Source organism: Crocodylus siamensis, chromosome 7 (genome assembly GCF_052110815.1).
Source record: "Crocodylus siamensis isolate JL-2025a chromosome 7, ASM5211081v1, whole genome shotgun sequence".
Taxonomy (NCBI): domain Eukaryota; kingdom Metazoa; phylum Chordata; order Crocodylia; family Crocodylidae; genus Crocodylus; species Crocodylus siamensis.
In genome coordinates, this window is record NC_143401.1 from 25566128 (window position 1) to 25586946 (window position 20819).

The window sequence follows — 20819 nt, forward strand, 5'->3', positions numbered from 1 at the left end:
GAAGCCACATGGGACCTTTAAACTATTTTGTAGTCCTTAAATTGCCTTTTCTAGCACAGTCTCTTCCTATCTTGTGTGCAACTCACTCAGTCAGTGAAAAAAAAATAGTACCCACCTTGAGGTTCCTTTGAAAACCATTTTTAATGAATGCTGTTAGTGCAAGTACTTGGTCACACATTTTGACTTTGTCAGAAACCTGCTTGATCGATACTCAGAATATTCTCCACCTTTGGGAGTATGCGCTGTAGATTCAGGTGCTCCAGGACTTTAAAACAGATGGGCAGCAGCGATATCAACTTGACACCTGGTTTAGACCTGTTTCCAGATTGGGGAGGTCAATAACTTCTGACATGCGCCAGAACTTTGGCAGCTTTCCCTTGCATGTGACCTTCTAAAGAACTGAACCAACCAAGAACAAGCAGATGGTCTGAGATGCTTCAGGAACCCAGGGGAGACGTTGTCATATCCTGAGGTGGTGCCAAACATGATGCTACCCAAAACCTTGTTAAGCTCAAGAACAGTGAAGGGTTTTGGACAGGTTCTGGTTTGGTGCATACAGTGGAAAGTTCTCCATTCTTTTTGGAGGTGGCTTTTCACTCCCTTTTACAGCAGTGATTTTGCTATGCAAAGTAAGTAGGTGGCTGGCTACCTGGTTGGGTGCCATGGGAGGATGACTCAGTGTTGATACCTGATGATTGCTCCAAGATGAAGAAGTAGACTCCAACACTTCCAGCTAGAATGGGTGAAGTCCAACTTCCCAGTCATTTCCTCCACTATAGCTTGGTGCATTGCTTGTAATGATTTAATCAAGTGATCAGCCACATCTAGGTTGCCAGATGACTCGTACTGCTTTAGCAATGCAGCGCATTCTGGGCTGCGACAGGGAGTATAGACTGGATGGCAGCCATGTGGAATGGCCCTGCGGCAGAAGGCCACCTCTGTTTCTTCCCATAAACTCTGCTCTGTGACAACCTGGTTAGGATGGGCCCAGCAGAGGATACACATCTTACCCTACCTCTTTAGGTAACCTGAGCTGGATACATTCCTGAGGGAGGGGGAAAACCTGCTCCCTCTCTGCCTACGTGACTGGTATCACATACCTGGATGAGGGGCTTGGGCTCCTTGGGGAGCTAGGAACTGCCAGTGGGCCCAGCAACTAGTGATGCATTTCAAATTGGCTGGCTGACAGCCTACAGGTGCTGGCCTCCATTGGACCAGGCAAATGAGGTCACAAGGGCTATATAAGTTAAGGACTGCCCAGGAGGAAGGGGCAGCAGCCATGAGGAAGACTCAGAGAGAGAGAGAAGAGCTGAACCATCTGAAACTTGCTCTCTCTCTCAAAACTCATTATCAAGGAACTGCCTGCCTCCACAGGGAATCTCCACCTGCCTCTGGATGATACTTGTGAGTAAGCTACCTAAGATCTAACTAGATATATAGCTTGCAGTAACTCAGAGGCATGATCAAAGGCTACCCAGCCATGCCAATTTGCTCTATGGGATTTCTCCGATATTGCTCTACCCTGTACCCTATTGCAATCCTACCCCTTGTAACCAATAAAGTTCTCCTTTGTACCTAGCGTGGGAGACTTACTGGGAGTGGAGACTGAGGGAAGCATCCCAAGTTCTTGAAATGAATCAAGTACCCTCAAGGGCTACTAGGCCTGTGTTTCCCAGGGTATGTAGAACCAGAATCAAGCCCAGCCCTGGGTGGTGGCAGTGCAACCCCCGACTAGTGGGTGTGCTCCAGGAAGGGGGTCGGCCAGACGTGAGGCGCCCCCAGGGAGGCACTCTGAGCCTGGAAGGTGGTCCGTTGCAGTGAGGTGGGTGGATCAACCCAGGAGCCACAGGCCCCACATGCCGCTTTGTAAATGGTGGTTTTAAATGGTTTTCAAAGGAACCCAAAGACAGGTACTGTTTTCCTTGACCTCACAGCAGTATACAGTATTGTTTGGCACGCAGTCAGCTCATAAAAATAGCAAATGCCTACCTTGTTGAACTGCTCCTTTGCAATAGATGGTTCAGGGTGCACTTGGGTGAGAGGATAAGCACTTGGAAAAGACAGACAAATGGACTGCCTCAGGGATCTGTGCTTTCTCTGATTTTGTACAACTTATATACCAATAACCTGCCACAAACCCAGTCACAGAAATTAATCTATGCTGATGACATCTGCTATGGACTCCAAGCCCAGACTTTCTGTGAGCTAGAACACACTCTGAACAGTTTCATTACAAAGCTGGCTGACTACCGCAAGAATTGGCGCCTCCAGCCAAACATCAGTAAGACAATTTCCAGCATTTTCCACCTACACAATGCTAATGCTGGCTAGGAGCTAAACCTGAATGGTCAGAGGCTGAGGCACAAAATGCAACCCATCTCCCTGAGCATGAGGCTAGACCAGACACTGAGCTACAATGAACACTTGAAAAAGACAGCAATGAAAGTTAAGGTACACAACAACCTCCTTAACAAGCTTCTGGGTCATTGTAGCGGGTGAGAGCTTCAACCCTAAGGATGTTGGCTTTTGCCATCTCATACTCTGTGACAGAGTACTGCGCACCAGTCTGGAACCAGTCATCACACATGAAACCTGCCGAAGTGCAGCTACATTTGACAATGCGCATCATCTCAGGAATTCTTCAACAGACCCCACTTCTATCATGGCTCCCAGTCCTAAGCAACATTGTTTCCCAATCCAAGGCTGCTGCTGTACGACAAGTTCTTAAATCCACCTGCTGCACATCTACCATTGTGACACCCACTGGGGTCCAAACTGCTGCACCAGGACCACACCATGGAGACCCTCTGGTGTGAGGAATGGAAGTCGACATTATCACCAAACAACTTCCTTATCACAGATCCTACAGTCTACCCACTCAGCTTCAACCTGCCACACCATCAGTGGGCCTTGTTGAATAGGTTCCAGAAAGGGCAAAGTCTATGTGCAGCCAACCTCCACCATCAGGGTCTTCACAACAACCCAGACTGTAGCTGTAGCAAAACACACCATGCTTCACATTGTCGATGACTGCCTGCTGACTAAGTTCAGTAGCAGACTACAGAAACTGCACATGGCCACTGACGATGCTACTGCATGGCTCAGCAATTATGCACATACTGACTGAGTGAGTGAAAAAAGGGACAATGGAAGACAGAGGAGAGCAGAAGGGAAGAAAGACAAAAAGAAATGGAAGAGATTGAGAGCCAGCCAGGGGAAAAGAAGCACGAGAAAAGTATTCTACAATGTAGCAGAAAAGTTGAAGCTCCTCCTTTCATAAACCTCTGCCTGGCACTTGGTGCTGTGCCTGGTCTTTATAGCTGGCAGCATCATCTTCCTTGTGTCCAGAGCATGACACAGCACAGCAGGTTTTCCTTTCTTGCAAAACTTCTGTTTAGCACTGTATGTGTACCCACAGCACTCTGTTACTAAAGAAACCCATACCTGGGAAGGAGTGATCACAAAAGCATAGCCCACAAAATGGTGCCTGTGGACCAATTCTTCCTCTCCCAGCCACGGCTAGATATGGAGTCATTAGATGAACAACAAACAGATTTGCCACTTGGCATCTACTACTAAAAATATAGCATTCCCATGCCCCCAAACAGCGGTAGCACAACAGTTCAACTTTACAATGCATGGTGGACAGCATAGGACAGCTAAGGGAAACAGGAGTAACCCATTCTTAGAGCCAACTTGCTGATACCTACATTGTGCATCAGGATTTCATAGCTTCTTCTAGAAAAGACACTGCCTGGTGGCCAGAGAACCAAAGTGGTTATAAATGGTGGTTTTAAAGTCAAGTGGTTTGACTCTATTCTCAACTCAGTCCCAATATGTTCTCTGTACTTCAGTTTACCTATCTATAAGTGGAGGTAACTTCACAGGTGCTCTAGCACTTGGAGGTCCTGGTCATAGATCAGGACCCCATTGTATTAGGCATTATAACCCCAAAACTCAAGCATAGCCCTTGGCTCAAACAGCTTACAGTTTAAAGTTCTGAAAATCTACTATACAACTATGGAGAATTGCTCGATCTCCAAGGCACCTCACATGTAGCAACAAGAATGACAAAAGGGAGAGCAGAGTGGACAGCACAATGTAACAGAAGTGTACTCATCTCCCACGCCAAAGGTAATATCTGTTTTTTTTCCACAGTCTTCAAAAACATGCAAAACCAGAGATCCCCAGGAAGGAGGACATCCTTTCCCCCAGGCCTAAATTATCAGTTACCTGCACTTCTCACTTACCTTAAGAAGCAGCCATGTACAGTCAAAGGAAGAGCCAGGCTACACCATATCAGAAGCAGCCAGAGTAAAGGACACTGTACCCCTGGGGAAAGGAAACAGAGTGTAGTATAACATACTGATACAAGGCCATGTGAGCCAATGAAGTTTTCCAAACCGGACACATCCTTTGGTACCCTTTTCTCCAAATGAGCTAAGGAAGTTCAGTTTGCAAGGAAATCTCCTGTGAGCATCAGTAGTTAAAGCTGGAATCCAAATTTCAAGATCCCACTTTGATTTTGAAATTGTGGGCATGGAAAGTAATAAAAGTAGTATTCTATTAATATTACATGCCCCTCGGTTTACCTGATGGATAGGAAGAAATAAACAGGGGACGAAAAAAATGAACTTATTATGGTAACTTAAGGGAATGTTGGAGGAGAATGCCAGCTTCCCACCTGGATAGCTCCAGCTAAGCTGTTTATTCTTCCCAGGCTCAGGAAAGGGGCATTAACACATTACAATCTCTGCCCAGAGAGGAAAGGAGATGAGCTGGCAGCATCTGTGAGAAATCAGCCTTTGATAGAATATGGCAGCGGCTGCCTGTCTCTCCCAGCCCAAAAGCTAGGGATGGCTTGTTTGTGTGGAACTTATTCAAAACTTGCAAGAAAAAGGGAAAAAATAGCTAAAACTAAGGCATGCTGGCATTCTTTGTTTTATCCATTTCCTCTGCTACATTCATTTTGCATAAATAAAATTATTTTGTTCTGAAGAAACAGTTTTCAAATCACTTTAATCAGCTGCTGCTCCCAGTCCCCTGGAGGAAATGGGCTTGCTGGTGCTGAACACCACTGGACCTGTTGTGTTACTAACAGACTTAGAGAGGTAGTACGACTACCTGGTTCATGCCAGAGAGGCATGAAAATAGTCAAATCTGCCACTGGAGAAGAGGGAGCTAAGCAAGATCTAAAGCACAACCTGACCTATAACTGTGACAAACATTTTATAATCTGGACAGCACAAAATTCACCACCTCCTAATAATCAGACAAAATCAGATGCAGATAACAAAATCTGCGAAGTAAGAGGAAAGCTGATCTTATTGCTGCCAAATAGAATCAATTTCTTCTGTCATTTACGGAGGAAGCCAGGGGACACCACTACCCCACCATTCTTAAGTAATTAGTACTGGCACGTAAGTAGTCTACTGTTCCCTACATAGTCTCCCTATGTAGGGACACACTGTAGAAGTCCAGTGTTCACATACACTTGCCTCTGGACAAATTTCCTAACTCAGAAAAAAAAGCTCCTTTCAGAATCAGAATCTTCTCCAGGGGTAGGAAACGAGGGAAGTTCTTAATTTTTCTGGCTGGAAGGAACCTTTGCATTAACAACACATTTTTGCTTTCCACAAAATGCTCCCATTACCCAATTCTCTTGTACATGTGCACCACAGACCTGTTTATCCTGTAAGTAAAAAATAATCGCCTGTCAAATACATAAGAGGTAGATATAGCATCTCTACCAAAGGCAGAGGTGCATTGAATGGAATGAGTGTTTCCAAGAAGAAAGCTCTTATACAAGGGTAAGTGACTTCTGCAGCTAGGTACATGATTATCTACTCTCTCAACCATTTCTACAAATGTTGGCAAATATATAAGAACTCCATTTATTCATAAACGCACATAAAATGGAAGGCCTTTTTTTTTTTTTTTAAACCTGTGTTCCATCAGAGATTTCCCCCCCACACCAAAAAAAAAAAAAAAAAGCTCACCACTTTCTCCAGCATCCTTCTTTCAGCATTTAAGTTTCTCTTCTCTAAGACTAACTATGGATAAGTAACCAGGTTCCTCCTCATTGCCTTGCATCCACAGGTATTCCCAAAAAAGACATTCCAAAAAAAGCATGGAGTCTAAACATGGTGCTTGGAGAGCTATTTCTCTAGGAACTTAGTAGGGGTTGATTAATAAGCTTTCCAAAGCCCCCCAAAGTGATAAACTTACTTAGGTATCATTCTCAATGGATGTACAACACTTTGAAAGTACTATAGTACTTAATATCAACTGCCCTGAATCTTAGCCCTGAGCTCCTTGAAAGTTAGTCCCCAGGTCTGCCAAAAAGATCCATAATAGTTCATGCTGACTTGATGGAGGTGATATTCTTCAGTGGATTCCTCATACCAATTACATCCATTAAACATAGAATGTCACTTATTAGTTCTACCCTAAGAGTAAGATTTATTATTCATCTGTAGCCCAGGTGTATTTGGGTATGTACTCCCCTTCTCCAACTGAAGGGAATTGTTAGCTGGCAGGTGTGCTGTGGGGGAACTGCAGACCACTCATAGTTTACCTCTCTCCCTACAGAACCAGTCCAGGACAGGACAGTCAGGGAACTTAACTATATACAAATGTATTTACGTTAACTTAACACAAGGAAAAGAAACATACATGTATGTATGTATACACACACAATATACAAGCAAATAACAGAAACACAGAACCTTATACCAGGGCTCCAGATACAGGTAAGTCACAGATGAACAGTAATGGAAGGTTCCAACCAGAGTCTCAGTAAAAGAATCATATAATAACAACACTATAGCAATGAACCAACTCACAAATCAAGGCACTCAAAAGAACACAATATGAGGCACTGTTTACACAATATAAGGCACACAGACACCATTTAGTACCTCATGCTTAGGGGGTGGCACACCCCAGAACGCCCTGGGTATCCAGACCCCAACAATGCCTTTGAGGGGAAAAAGGATCCCCCTCTGGGGAGCCCTAGCATGAATACTTCCCAAAATAGCCCACCCAGATAGCCTGGCCAGGGTGTTCCCTCCCCTGTGGGAACCCCTTTCCCCAGTAACTCATGACTCCAGGGCCATGTGGGTGGTCAGTGTCCCCTCGGCCAAGCTGTTCCTTTCAGGCCTCTGGCTCCACCTGGCTGCTAGTAGCCCTGAGCACCATTTTGTGCTCCTAGAGGCTCTGCTTTCTGCTCAGGGTTGGGGGTCTGAGCCGCCTTGTGTGGTCCCAGGGCCTTGGTCTGGCTTGGACCTGCCGTGCAGCAAAGCCTGCACTAACCCCTGGCTGCGTGCCAGGGGTTGGAGACCTGAGCCACCTCAAGCAGCTCCCAGGGTCTCAATCCCTCGGGGCCCCCAGTGCAGTGCCTCCTGCACCAAGTTCCCAGCCTCATGCCAGGGTTAGGGACCTGAGCTGCCTCAAGCGGCTCCCAGGGTCTCAGTCCGCTGGGACCCTCCATTCAGCACTGTCTGCACTGAGAGGGGGGCTGGAGACCCAAGCTGCCTCATGCAGCTCCTAGGGTCTCACCACTGTGCACCAAATGGAAGTTGTGGCTGTCCAGCTCTCTCGTCCTGCCAAAGGGGGTCTTTGGGCTCTTCAGGGCACTGGCCTCCGCCCAGCTGGCCAGCTCTTCTTAGCCCCCCTCTCTCTCTTCTCTGTCCCCCAACGCATCTGCCACGTGCTGGGCATGCAGCTCCTTTTATTCTCTTTGGGGGCTCTGCCCCTGAAGTTCTGCCAGACCAGTAGAGAGCAGTTTTGAACCAGGTCTAAGACTTTTTTTTGTTTTTCCCCCTCTTTTCCCCAGCAGAAGCAGGGCAAACCCCTCCCAACAGTTACCTGACTGGTGGATGGGCTCCACCAATCAGAAAAGGATTCTCCAAGCCCAGACGTGCTGGGCTGTATCGGTAAGTCTGCCACGCATCTAAATTTATTTAAAATGCACCAGTCATTCAAAGTGCAAAAGATTCTGAATCCAAAGCAAGTACTGCTGTGTATAGCTGATAAGACCCACTGGTAATGGTATCCAGCAATGTTTCCATCAATGGATCCTGGCGTTACAAATCCATGCACTTCAAACAGCAGATGCAATTAATTACTAGATAAGTCATGGACAACTAGGGAGACAGAACTAGAAGCCTGGTCTTTCAGCCTGAAAAATATACACAACTTCTCTCTGAGGTGAGGGAAAACTGTAAATTGGGGGAGTAACAGCCCATACTTACCCTGGATAACAGCAATGAAAAAACATCATCATGTACACACTCACAAAGCACTCTGCACAGGGAGAACACCAGCAGGGGAGGAAATTGATTGTTTGCGATCTAAGCTGCTTGGCATGTTGTCTATTCACCTATTCAAGGTTCCTAAAGCATTTTACAAATGAAGGTAAATACCCTCTTCTGCAGATTAAGCATCAAAGCTCATCCCATCTAGTCAACATCTAAATGGTACTTAAGCGTCTGTGAGCAATTCCCTTCCACCTTGCTGGAATCCTGTGAAAAACAGTCAATACAAAAAGGTGGGCAAGTCTTTCCCATCCTTGTCACTTTTTGTAACTCAGTTTTACCACTAAAATAAAAATGCATTATACAAATAGAAGCATTCCTGTTTTGCCAGGGATTCAAGCAGGAAGGAATGGGTTTGCTCTAAGCAGAACAACAGCACCAATATTAAAGGATAATGTTAAAAGCTGTTATGATTTAATGGTACATCTGTGCCATTCTGTAGTAATACAAGTTAGCAAAACTCCTTGGGTTTTAAACCTTCCTTGGGTTCAAAGTTAGGGCAATTTAGCTCACTTGTGTCACTGCAAGACTGTGCAGATGCAACAGTCAGGCTGTCACAGCTACTGCATGCTCCCAAGCTGCAGCTCCCCTGCCCCTTTTAAAGCACCTATAACATAGGTGTCAAAGGGCATGTACAAACCAAAGTGCCTAATCAGACACCTAATCAGTGGACTGTGATCTGGCCCACAGCTGTACAGAAAATCACAGGCTGATCTGGTACTAGAATCCAGGAGGCTCTGTCCACCAGATCACATTACTCTGTGTGGTATTATCATGTTTCTGTGGGGCATAATTCTGTTCCTGGATCTAAACATCCCACACCCTCTCACAGTCCGCATGAACTGAATGTGTATCTAGCAGTAATATAAGGGTTTAAAATTTAGAACAATAGCATGCTGTTGGGGGCAGTGGTTTTAGGGATGTTTTACATTTATTTTATAGATATCACTGGGTCCCAACATCTCATCAAAATGTGAATAGATTTCTGGAGCCAACAATCCTAACCAAGGCTTTCCAAGAGCTCTGTCTAAGTTCCTATCTGTACCATGTTTCCTCACTGCTACCAAATTACAGAACTGTTACTGTGTCTAAATTAGAGCATGCATTCCCAAACCTTCCCTCATCATTTTCCACTCTTTCCTCCCCCCCAAATAGAATGAAAATCTAATACTACAGCTGAGAAAGAGCAACATGCAGCAGGACCATGAAAACAAGATTTCTAAAGGTGGGTGTCAAGTGCCACTTCTCTGGAACAAAACTAAAGGACAGGGTTTCACAACAACAAAGCTTCAATAGTCGGCAGCTGGCCTTGAGGCGCATACTGCTCAACTCCATCCGATTACAAGGGGCATCTCTCATGCTGCACCCATATCTAACTCCACCCCACACCAGCCTGCTGTTCTCAGTCTTCATGGTAAATTGACATCAAACACTTGCTCAGGAAACTGAGGTTAGAGGGAATGGTATTTATGTTAAAGGGATTAATCCCACATTTTGTCATGCTTTCTCTGCTATGTTTTGTTTTACAGTGCCTCATTCTGATTGTGTGCTTCAAATCTGGGGTACTGGAAGCGAAGAGCTATGCAGACAGAAGGCACACATCTCTGCATAATGTAAAATTAATTACAGGCTGAGGCTCAGAATCCAGTATGCCTCCATATTATATACACAGAGACTACCCTCACATAGGCACTCTGGGCACACCAAAGGGAGCCAAAAAGGCAAAGGGAGCATGTCCTGGACACCAGCTAAAATGAAAGAAATCACAAAGTGAGCTGGTGAATTCTCACAATCAATGCAAGGGGACTGGAATGGGGCTGTTGGACAAAGGCAAATGAAAACTTACTTTAGCCTGTTCTTTGCAGCCACTCACCAGGTTTAGCAGTTAGACAGATCTCACCAGCCTGTGAGAGCTGTGACCCAATACAGCTGAGCTTTGAATTAGAAGTCACTTAGTCTGCAGGGCAGCAGCTCTGCCAGGTGAGGTGTAAGAGCTCCAGCTGTGCTGATCTAGTACAGAAACACATCTAGTCTCAGCTGGAAGTTCCTCTTAAATACGCAGGCCTCTTGATACAGGAGAAAAACAGTCCAGACAGTCTGAATCACAGCTTTTACTGTGCTGGTTGGAGATATGGCTATTGAAATTCCCATTATCCTCCCCAATCCTCATATACTCAATATGATGATTTAATTATATATGCCTGTAATTCAGTTTACATTGTACAAGAAGGTAAAAGGTAAAGAGATTCCAGTCAATGACACCTGAGATAAGGAAATGAGTGATTAGAAAGCATAGCACTATAACTCTGCATTTAGACAAACATCTTCTAAAGGTGCATAAACAGAACTTAAAATCCTCTCAACCAGGGCACATAGGAAGTTTTGGCAAAACCTAACCTAAAAGTATATTTCTAGACCTTAAGATTATGAAAATAACCTGTCAACTATAAATCAATGCAGAATTGTCTTCCTAAATCTGCAGACAGACTGCTTCAGCACCTTGGCATGCTCCGAACTTTTCTATGATGTAGCACTAGAAACTAATCCAGATTTTCATGGAGACAAACAAGAACCTAGAGGCAAGTGTGAAACTGAAGAAAAATCAGGCCATTTTCATAGTATGTAGGGTCGGAAGGGACCTGAGGAGATCATCTAGTCTGACCCCCTGCCATGGCAGGAAAGAGTACTGGGGTCAAACGATCCCAGCAAGGTATACATCTAGCCTCCTCTTAAAGACCCCCAGGGTAGGAGCCTGCACCACTTCTCTTGGAAGCTGGTTCCAGACCCTAGCCGCCCTGACTGTGAAGTAGCGCCTCCTGATATCTAACCTAAATCTACCCTCTGCCAGCTTGTGACCGTTATTCCTGGTCACTCCTGGTGGTGCTCGGGGAAACAGTGACTTCCCCAATGCCTGCTGATCCCCCCTGACTAGTTTATAACAGGCCACAAGATCCCCCGTCAGCCTTCTCTTGTGGAACCTGAACAGGTTCAGGTCCCGCAGCCAGTCCTCATACGGCCTGCCCTGTTGTCCCCTGATCATACGAGTGGCCCTCCTCTGGACCCTCTCCATGCTGTCAACATCCCTCTTGAAGTGCGGCGCCCAGAATTGGACGCAGTACTCCAGCTGCGGCCTGACCAGTGCCGCACAGAGGGGGAGGATCACCTCCTTGGACCTGCTCGAGATGCATCTGTGGATGCATGACAAGGTGCGGTTGGCCTTCCTGACTGCCTCTCCACACTGCGAGCCCATGTTCATCTTGGAGTCAACGATGACTCCAAGATCCCTTTCCGCCTCCATGCTGATAAGAGGGGAGTTCCCCAACCTGCAGGTATGGTGCCGGTTGTTCCTCCCGAGGTGCATCACCTTGCACTTGTCTGTGTTGAAACCCATCCTATTCTCGTCCGCCCACCCTTGTAATCTGTCGAGGTCTGATTGTAGCCTGTTGCATCCTTCCAATGTTCCCACGTCCCCCCACATCTTAGTGTCATCAGCAAATTTGAACAGGGTGCTTTTTACCCCCTCATCCAAATCGCTGATGAAGATGTTGAACAGTGCGGGCCCGAGGACCAAGCCCTGCGGAAGCCCACTGCCCACGTCCTTCCAGGTTGAGAAGGACCCATCCTGGACCTGCTCGAGATGCATCTGTCCCGGTAACAAACCAGTAGATGAGAAATGAGAAAATTCAGAATACCCCTTTTCTTGAGAATGGGGACAAGAGAAGCATTCTGTTTTATTATGGTTATATATGGTAGTGTGTAAGGACCAATCGCAGTTGTATTAGGCATTATACAAGCATGGAGTAACCAGTATCTGCTCCCAAAAAATGAATATCTAAAAAGTCAGAACAAGTAAAAAGAGAGTAATGTACAGGCTGTGTGAACAGTGTGATTTCAGACAAATGCAGCAATTCTGCGATTTTTGTGAATAGGAGCATGGGATTTAATTTGGTGAGAATAAGCTATCCATCAAACACCTAGTTGCTAGAGACTGATGCAAGACAGTTAGAATTTGATCCAAGTTTAAGCAAAGTTCTCTAAAAGAAGGCCTTTCATACATCTGCTGTTTTGTACCAGATCTCTGTAAGGGATGAAAATTAAGTTGCTATCCCATTTGGCAACTGAGATCCCTCCATGTTTCATATCAAGCTGAGACTAGTAAATTCTCTCCTCTGGCTGGATGAAAAAAGGGAGGAGTACCAATAGTAATAGGAAAGGAAAAGCATGATGTGGAAACAAGTGTGGGAAGACAATAGATATAGACAGGGTCATCCCTGGGGGGCACGAATCCAGGCAACTGCCCCAGGGCCTGCGCTTTGGGGGGGCCCCGTGGAGCCGGGCCAGCTTTGTGTCCGGCCACTTGCCAGCCCTTGCCATGTCTGGGCCCTGTACCCTGCTATGGTCGTCTCTGGATATAGAACAGGAGGTAGAGAATACAACGCCCAGTAAGGGAAGGAGACCAAAAACACAAATGCATCAAAAACTGTTTAGGACGAAATACACTGTGATCTCTTGGAAGGAAATGTGAAATGAAAGCAAGCAAGAAAAGAAACAACAAAAGCAAGGGATGCAGTGAGAACTAGCTGAACACTATCTGCAAATTTATTCTCCAACAAACGTTACCAGCATTAGTAGATTAGTTAAGCCAATCAATACTCTCAGGATTCTGGAGCTCTCTAAGCGGTTGAGCTTACTCAATATCTGTCAGAGACATTTTTGACAGATGCCAGGAAAGCCCAGAACAAATGCATCTCACAAATTTGTTTTACTGCTAATTCAAACTAGCCCTAGTGTTAACTGTCTTTTTGTAAGTGACTATTAAACAGAACAGAAGGTGACAGTCAATCTGTTACAGGAAGACAATAAGCAATACACAATTATTTTATTTCTGTAAATTACAGGGGGCATGACAACAGAGGCACTGATCACCCTGAGAGGCAGGTGTTGCATATTACATCCTTTTCTATCTGCTAGTGTTGTCAAACTTCAGTGCCCCCCAGTCTCTCCACAAAGAGAATCTGTAACATTAATAATCTTGACTCAGGTTCTACCCAATCTCTTGTACAACAGAGATTTCTGCAGCAGCCTCAGCTGAAAGTTTCACACAGAATTCAGAAAAAGCTTCTACAAGGAAGTGAGTGATAACAGTCAGTTTGTCACACTTTGCATCGTTTGAATTTTCAAACCAAAAGTTGCTGTATGGGATACTTGGATTTCCAACAGGATGCAGTGACCGCAAGTAAATACACTGATACGGGAAGAGGGAAAAGCCAGAAAGTGTAACAGACTAAAAGTGGACTGTTTGTGATCTATGGCAGTACACAGAAGATCCAGGAGGTAATCAGGCTTATGACAAAGGGGAATAGGTAGAGGGGACAGAAGGATAAATCTCACGTATTTTTGTGGCCTCGGCCACAAAAGAATTCGTAGGGCACACATAATTAAGACAAACGCACACACACTGCACTATAACAAACCATAACAATGCATCAAGGAGGAGAGAAAGAAAGAATTACATGCAACAGGAATTAGTCATGTAAATTAACAGCTTTCTTGGGTTCTTAACTACTATGTTGATGAAAGCAGTATAAGTGCATAGAACAGAAGACATGTTCCTCACCCCCAAATTCTCAAATACAATCCTCTGCCCACTGCTGCCTCTCACCCCTGCCAGTAATGAATATATAATTAACCATGTTTCCAGCGGCTATCAGCATTACCTCACTATTAGGCTTCAGGGTTAACAGCTCTGTCAAGTTACATGCAGGAAGACTACACTACAGGCTGTGCGCAGACTCAAGACTGCACCACATTCACACAGTTCCCATTTTGCAGGTTTTCTGGGCAGCCATGCACGCTAGAAATTTAACTTTTTTAAATAAAAGAATGGAAGGTTCTAAGTAAAATTCTGAGGCAAAGGGTAAATTTTGTGGAAAATTATGCAGCTAAAGAATAAATTTGGTGCCATGCCTTCATGGAGTGGTGCACGCATACTGACCTCAGGTTTACCCCAGTCACAGCTGCTATCAGCAGGAGTCAGCAGAGAATGGCACAGGGGCACTACACGGGGTAGCTGTATGGAGCTAGTAGAAAAGTAGTGTTCACATCTTCCCAGATAATTTTCGAAGACAGAAATTATTCCTGGGAACGACATAAAAATGCCACCCATAGAGATTAATAGTACTAACCAATGCATATACAGGAAAAAAACTTTCATCTGCGAAACTATAAAAAGTCTGAGTGACAGAGTAGAGAAAGACCCACAGCTGCTATTTTGTAGGCAGCAATCTTAAATCAGCAGGCAGTTAAAATTTTTATCTGTGAATAATTTAATTGCAGGCCGGATGGAAGTTAGCTCAGAGGCCATCAGTGGAAGGACACAGCCTGAGAAGTACCTGTCAAAAAGGGAAGCTGGAGCAATTCTCCTCAGGAATAGGATCAGAAAAGAGTAAGACTTGGTGGAGGGAAAAAGGGAGAAAGTTCAGAGGAATTCAACTGAAACCAAGTATGTTTGTGTGGAGAATAATGAGAAGATACTTAGATTCTTCAGAAGCTGAAATTTATGTCAGGAATACCCAGGAAATATTCTGAGCACCTACAATTATTACTAATCAAAAATCCCAGCAGGGGAAGCGAAGAGACAGAAAAGAGGATTTAATTTAATAAAAGCTCATGAGTATGCCTGAGCCCATTCTTTTCCATACAGAAGAAATATCCAGATGAGATGTTACAGAATGCATGCAAATGCACAGCCCAAGCCTTGGATTTCATACTGCTCCAGCATCCCTCAAATCACCAGAATGAAGCAGATGTCTTCCCTTCCCCCATGGCTCTTATGAATGGGAACATGAAGCTAAGAATCTGTTAGGAAGCTAATCCTCATCTTCAATATCATGCTGTGTCCCAATGGACTTCTTTCCCTCCTTTTTTGACTCTATCACTTTCTTTTAACTCCATCTGACATGACTGATGAATGTGGGGTACAGAGAAGCTGCTCCAGCTGGATAATTCTAAAAATATTTCCAAGACAGGGCTTCAGCCAGCCAGTTTCAAAACAAGACACCTACAAAGCTCTAGGTACAGCACTTTTCTTTCTGATGCTGATAATCCATGAGGGTAAGCAGGAGTCCATAACGTGTGCATGTCTGGGGGAATCCCTGTGGAGCTCTGAAGAGAAATAAAGACTGTTATGATCATTTCAGCAAACTCATTAAAGAATTACGGCGGTATAATCATACACATACTTAATACACTTATATAAATACAATCACACATAGGCCTCTGATGTGCTCATTAAAAATTCCTCTTCTGAAACCCTAGAGGCTGAACAACGACCGTACTAGCATTTGGGAAACTGCTTGCACAACAGGAAGAGCAACTTCACAGGGGGAAAACTCCAGCAGGGAGACAATAATTCAACAAGAGACAAGACATACAGTATCAATGGAACATATACTTGGAGCAGACAGGACAGATGCAAAAGCCCTTGGTGGTGGTATGAGAAGATGTATTTGTTTAATAACTCCATGCTTCAGCCAAGGCTTCAGACCAGTGAAATGAAAGGAGAGATACTATTGGTCTCAGTCTCCAATCACTGAGAAACTTCCATAAAAGACTTTGGCAGATGAGGTTCTTTGGATGAATCTGATCTCTTTTATTAGACCAACTTAAATAGTTGGAAAAAAAATTCTTAGCAAGCTTTCAGGTTTAAAAACCTTTTGTCAGGCTGAGGAAGCCTCTTCAGTTGGTGTGTGCTCTTCCTGGATGGATGAATAGCAAAGAAGCCAGAGGCAGGGCTGGTGTATATACAAGACAGGCAGTCAGTGAAGATGTAAACTGAGGAGTCAGTGGGTGAGAGACAGACCCGGGGGGGGGGGAGAAAAGAGGGATGAATGTAGTAGGTAAATAGTGGAGAAGTACCTGGGAAGTCAGATGACAGGCAGGTTATAAAATGTCATAAATCCAATGTCTCTATTTAGTCCATGACTTTTTGTATCCAGGAGGTTGAAGTGAAATTCATAGGCTCATCTGTGAAAAGTGTTTTGTAAATTCCCTTTGAGGATTAGAACTGAGAGATTGGAGAGAGTGGTTTTCTTGCGAGAAATGTGCCCCCACAGGTAATTTGGCTGTTCCTGTCTTTGATTCCTGTGCATTCATTCTGGTGCGCAGTTGTTGTTTGGTCTCTCCTACATATTTTATACCCTTCCCTTGAACCCATATGGAAAATCCTCAAACAACTGCATCCCATACTAGAAGGAGACCCTATTTTTAAAGAGATCTTCTCAAAACCACCCATCCTAGCCTTCAAACAAGCACTGAACCTCGCTAACCTTATCACCAGAAGCAAACTTCCTACGGCCCAGAACACACCAAATGGATCCAAACCATGCAATAACAAGAAATGCAAAACCTGTCAACATATATTTCCACCACACCCACAGTTACTACACCCCACAACAGAGCCATCAGAATCCCTGCATCTTACAGCTGCACCCCAGAAATGTAATTTATCTCATCCAGTGCACCAAATGCCCTGATGGAAAATATGTAGGAGAGACCAAACAACAACTGTGCACCAGAATGAATGCACTCTGGAAATCTATCAAAGACTAGAATACCCAATTACTGGTAGGGGTACATTTCTCACAAGAAAACTACTCTCCCTCAAATCCCCCCCCCCCCGCCAACCTGTTTCTCACATACTGACTCCTCAATTTACATCTTCACTGACTGCTTGTCTTGCATGCACACCAGCCCAGCCTCTGGCTTCTTCACTATTCACTCCATTTAGGAAGACCACACATCAACTACAAAGGCTTCTTTAAATCCAAAAACTTGCTAAGAATTTTTTTTCCCCAACTATTTAAGTTGGTCTAATAAAAGATATCATATTTACCCAAAGAACCTCATCTGCCTATGTCCCTAGACCAACATGGGTACAACTTACATCCCCATAAAAGACTTTCAGACTCATGGCCTAAGCATAAATTTGAACTTAGCCTCCATGGGTATACTTGGCTGGTGACATAATTTATATCCTGATGCACAAAAGCCAGAAGCACATCTCCAGGTGCAGCACAACAAATAATAGAGCTATTCAATGAACTAAATGCTGAAATTCAAATCATCAGGTCTGCAAATCTATTAAGTTTATTCATAAACAGTAGGATTGATAAGGAATTTTGCTCATATAAATCTTGATGAACTAACTAATTTGAACTTTTCTTTGGGAGAAAGCTGAATTATACTGGCTGCCTTGGTCAGCAGGTATTATAAAGTGGCAATAATTAAAAATGAATGAAAAAAGTCCACAAGATAGCTCATAACAGCCCCAAGAGACTGCTGTGTTAGGTGCATCAAGGTTTCAGCAAAAAAAAAAAAATCACAGAAGATAAGTTTTCTTTTTCAAACAAGCTCACATTTTTAAAATATTTCTTAATTTAATTTCAAAAGCCGCCAGTGCCACTTGCTCACCTACTCCAGCCTTCAACTGCTGCAAGATCTCACATACTGCATACCACTCTACCTGCACCCAAGTGTAGTGTACATTAGAACAAGCTCTCTAGTAAAAAGGACAACCTTCAAATTTATACCCAAAGGTGCCCCTGCTGCTCCACAAATCTTAGTTTCTTTCAAACCAGAAATGATAAATCACCGCATGGGAATGTTTCCTGTGTAATTCTCTAATGCAGTAATTCTCTTGAGCTTCCTCCCCATCTTAGTTTTTAAATTTAGTCTGTGCCCCCATGTCTGGGCCTCAGCCATTGGAAAAAATGTGCAGGAAGGCCCAACACTATTTTGTTGCAAGGAACTGGACAAATTTAAAAACAAAACAAAAATTGCCAAAAGCTTTTTAGATACCGCTCCAGTAATGCTCCAAGAAGACAGTCAATATAAACGGGGGTGACTGTATTTACATAAACATATATGTACACATCATGCGTGCGCGCGCGCGCGCACACACACACACACGCTCGCTCTCTCTCCCACAACTTTCACTGCTGCAGTGGGGGAATATAGCAAGTCAGACTGCAGCAAAGAAATTTCATTTCTTACATGCAGCACTAAGCCAAAGCATAGAAGGGGTATTAGAGAGCAGGAGTGCGAGACAGAGCATGAGAGAGGGGTTGAAGTATAGTCAGTACTCACTGCAAAGAGTGCCTTACCTTTCCCTTTAATTTGCAGAGGTTACATCACCCTTTGAAACAGAGCCATAAGCAAGAGCAAGAACTGCATATGAATCTCCCTTTCTCTGGATGTCTTGGGGAAAGTGAGTGGGGAAAGGAAAGAGCATGCACTCAAGTGAGCATTCATGCTTCAGCTGGCTGGAGGATGAGGCTCTGCAGCAAGTCCTTAAGACCTTCTCAGGGCTGCTGATCTCATCCAAGAAACTGAAGAGCATCTCAGCAGGACACTGCCACCCTCCCTTTCAGTCTCCTCTCCCTAACTGCCATTCTCTGGCAAGCAAAATGCCAAGAACCAGGCGGGGGCGGTGTTTGGAGAAGGAGGGAGGTGGAGGGATAAGAGATTCTCACCATCCATCAACCTCAAAACCTATTCAGTGGAGTCTTGAATGGAGCTGGCATTTCATTCTCCATGGTAACAAAAGATGGAAGGAGGATGGGGAAAGAGACAGAAAGACGGGCAAGTTAAGAACATGCCAGGGAGAAACTGATGTTGAAGAGGCTGGAAGAGTTGTAAACCTTGCAGAACAAGCTTTACATGGAAGAAGATAAAGCACCTCTCCTGCCTTTACAGAATTCTCCATGCAATAAGCGGTCTTGAGATCAGGGTGAGGTGCCTTTTCTGTGAGCAGACATATCAGGGGTGGAGGAAGGAAATCACTCACTGATCTAATCTTTCTAAAATCAGAAACTTCCTCTGGCACTGAGGGAGGCCAAGGAGGAGTTACTGTTACAGAGACTGCTAGAGTCCTCCTAAGACTAGTACAGGGCTACCCTACCGCCAGCAGATGTGCTTCAGTGCTACAAAACGAAGACACTAATGCAGTTTCAGTCTGTCTAGCACCTTCCCCAATCTTAAACAGGGGGTCAGCCTTGCCTACATAACTATTTCTTCTCATCTCACATGTGGATAAACTGGCAGTATTTTACTGCCACAAAACCAAATGTCCTGGAAGCAAAGCAGCCTGCCCAATTTTTTTCAGAGGTGTATTGAAATGAAGTAAGATAGCAGTCACTCGCTCAAAAACCAGGGATCACCTTTGCCAAGCTCAGGGGAGTCCCGGGTAATTCAGCTCCTATTAACATTTCAGCCCTGGCCGTCTTCGGAACTTTCCTTCCTATTTTACATTCATAACTTGAACTGTCACAGCCAGAACATGCACAACGGGGAAATTACTTTTGGATTCGAGCACGTTTGTGTTCCAAGCCAGCCCCATGCAGCTACTGAAAGAGTCTTGGGCTAAAGCACTTACGCAAGATAACCAAACAAAGGAATGAAAAGCCCTGCAAATCCTGGCTGCTACCACTGCCGTCTTATTCTTTCTTGAATTCCTTCCACAGATTTTTTTCCTGAAGGTCAGATTTAAATCTCCCTCCCCCACTCCTGCCCAGTGCCTCTCAATTCCTAGTTTGTTCTTGCTTGTGGTATTGTATGTGGAATAGACTGGCACCATGCATCTCTATAGCCTTGTCTATACACTGGGCTTTTTGTTAAATGTGACCTGCAGAGCTGCCTTGAATGCTCCCAATAACCCAAAGATATCAGCACATACGTTTTAAAGGCTTAAGCGTTTAAAAACAAAAACTACAGTAACTTTTCTTTTGCGTTTAGCTCCTATTTAAAGTTTCATTTTTGGATGCACCTTTTACCCCTCATCTCTTAACAGTTTGGTAATTTGGTTTCTGCCAAACTGACATTATAACCCCCAAGACGACTTTCCTTGCATCTTTATCACCCAAAAAAGGACTTCATTCACTCATTCCTTTCAAAAGCATCTGTTTTACAGTACTACATATTTCTGCAGAATATGCACCTGCCTTTGAAGATAGGTGATCATCTAAGGAAAAATATACTTCATAGATTCATAGATGTTAGGGTCGGAGGGGACCTCAGTAGATCATTGAGTCCAACCCCCTGCCCTGGGGCTTGCCTCCATCAAGGTGATTCTTCTCAGAAAAGACAAGAACAATTCGCTTTTAAAAATAAAATGGGAACAACAAGCTTATACCTGCCAAGTGCTTTGTTAGGGCAGCACAAAAAGAAGGAAGATATTTTTGCTAGTTGTGACAAAGCAGGATCTATCCCTGAACTGGCTGCTAACAGTTTCGCCTAGATCCTCTTGACGGTTTGCAAGCATTATTGTTTATCTGCAGTGTGGAGGGAGGATTTTCTTTCCCCTGAAGTGGATTCTAATGTACTTCAAAGACTTGCCACCTGCTAATATGATCCTTTCTCTTGCTGTGATCTGAAAACAATTCCAAGGGCTAAAGGAAAGTCTTCCCACACCCCCTCTAACTGCAGGCTTTAGGCAAGAAGGAA

At 44.4% G+C, this 20819-nt stretch overlaps 1 protein-coding gene across 12 annotated transcripts in view; it reads right to left on the minus strand.

The window, feature by feature from the left end:
* The window catches only part of NDST2 (N-deacetylase and N-sulfotransferase 2), a 254323-nt gene that overhangs the window by 154358 nt on the left and 79146 nt on the right, over window positions 1-20819 (minus strand). For 6 of the 12 annotated variants that reach the window (XM_090057086.1, XM_090057084.1, XM_090057077.1 and 3 more), the window contains one exon: window positions 4251-4332. The exons of 3 other annotated variants lie outside the window; for them this stretch is intronic. The gene's annotated coding sequence lies outside the window, so the exon portion shown is untranslated. Of the gene's footprint in view, window positions 1-4250; window positions 4333-14313; window positions 14457-20819 lie in introns of all 12 variants that reach the window. 3 more of the 12 variants (XM_090057082.1, XM_090057078.1, XM_090057083.1) reach the window with 1 other exon arrangement.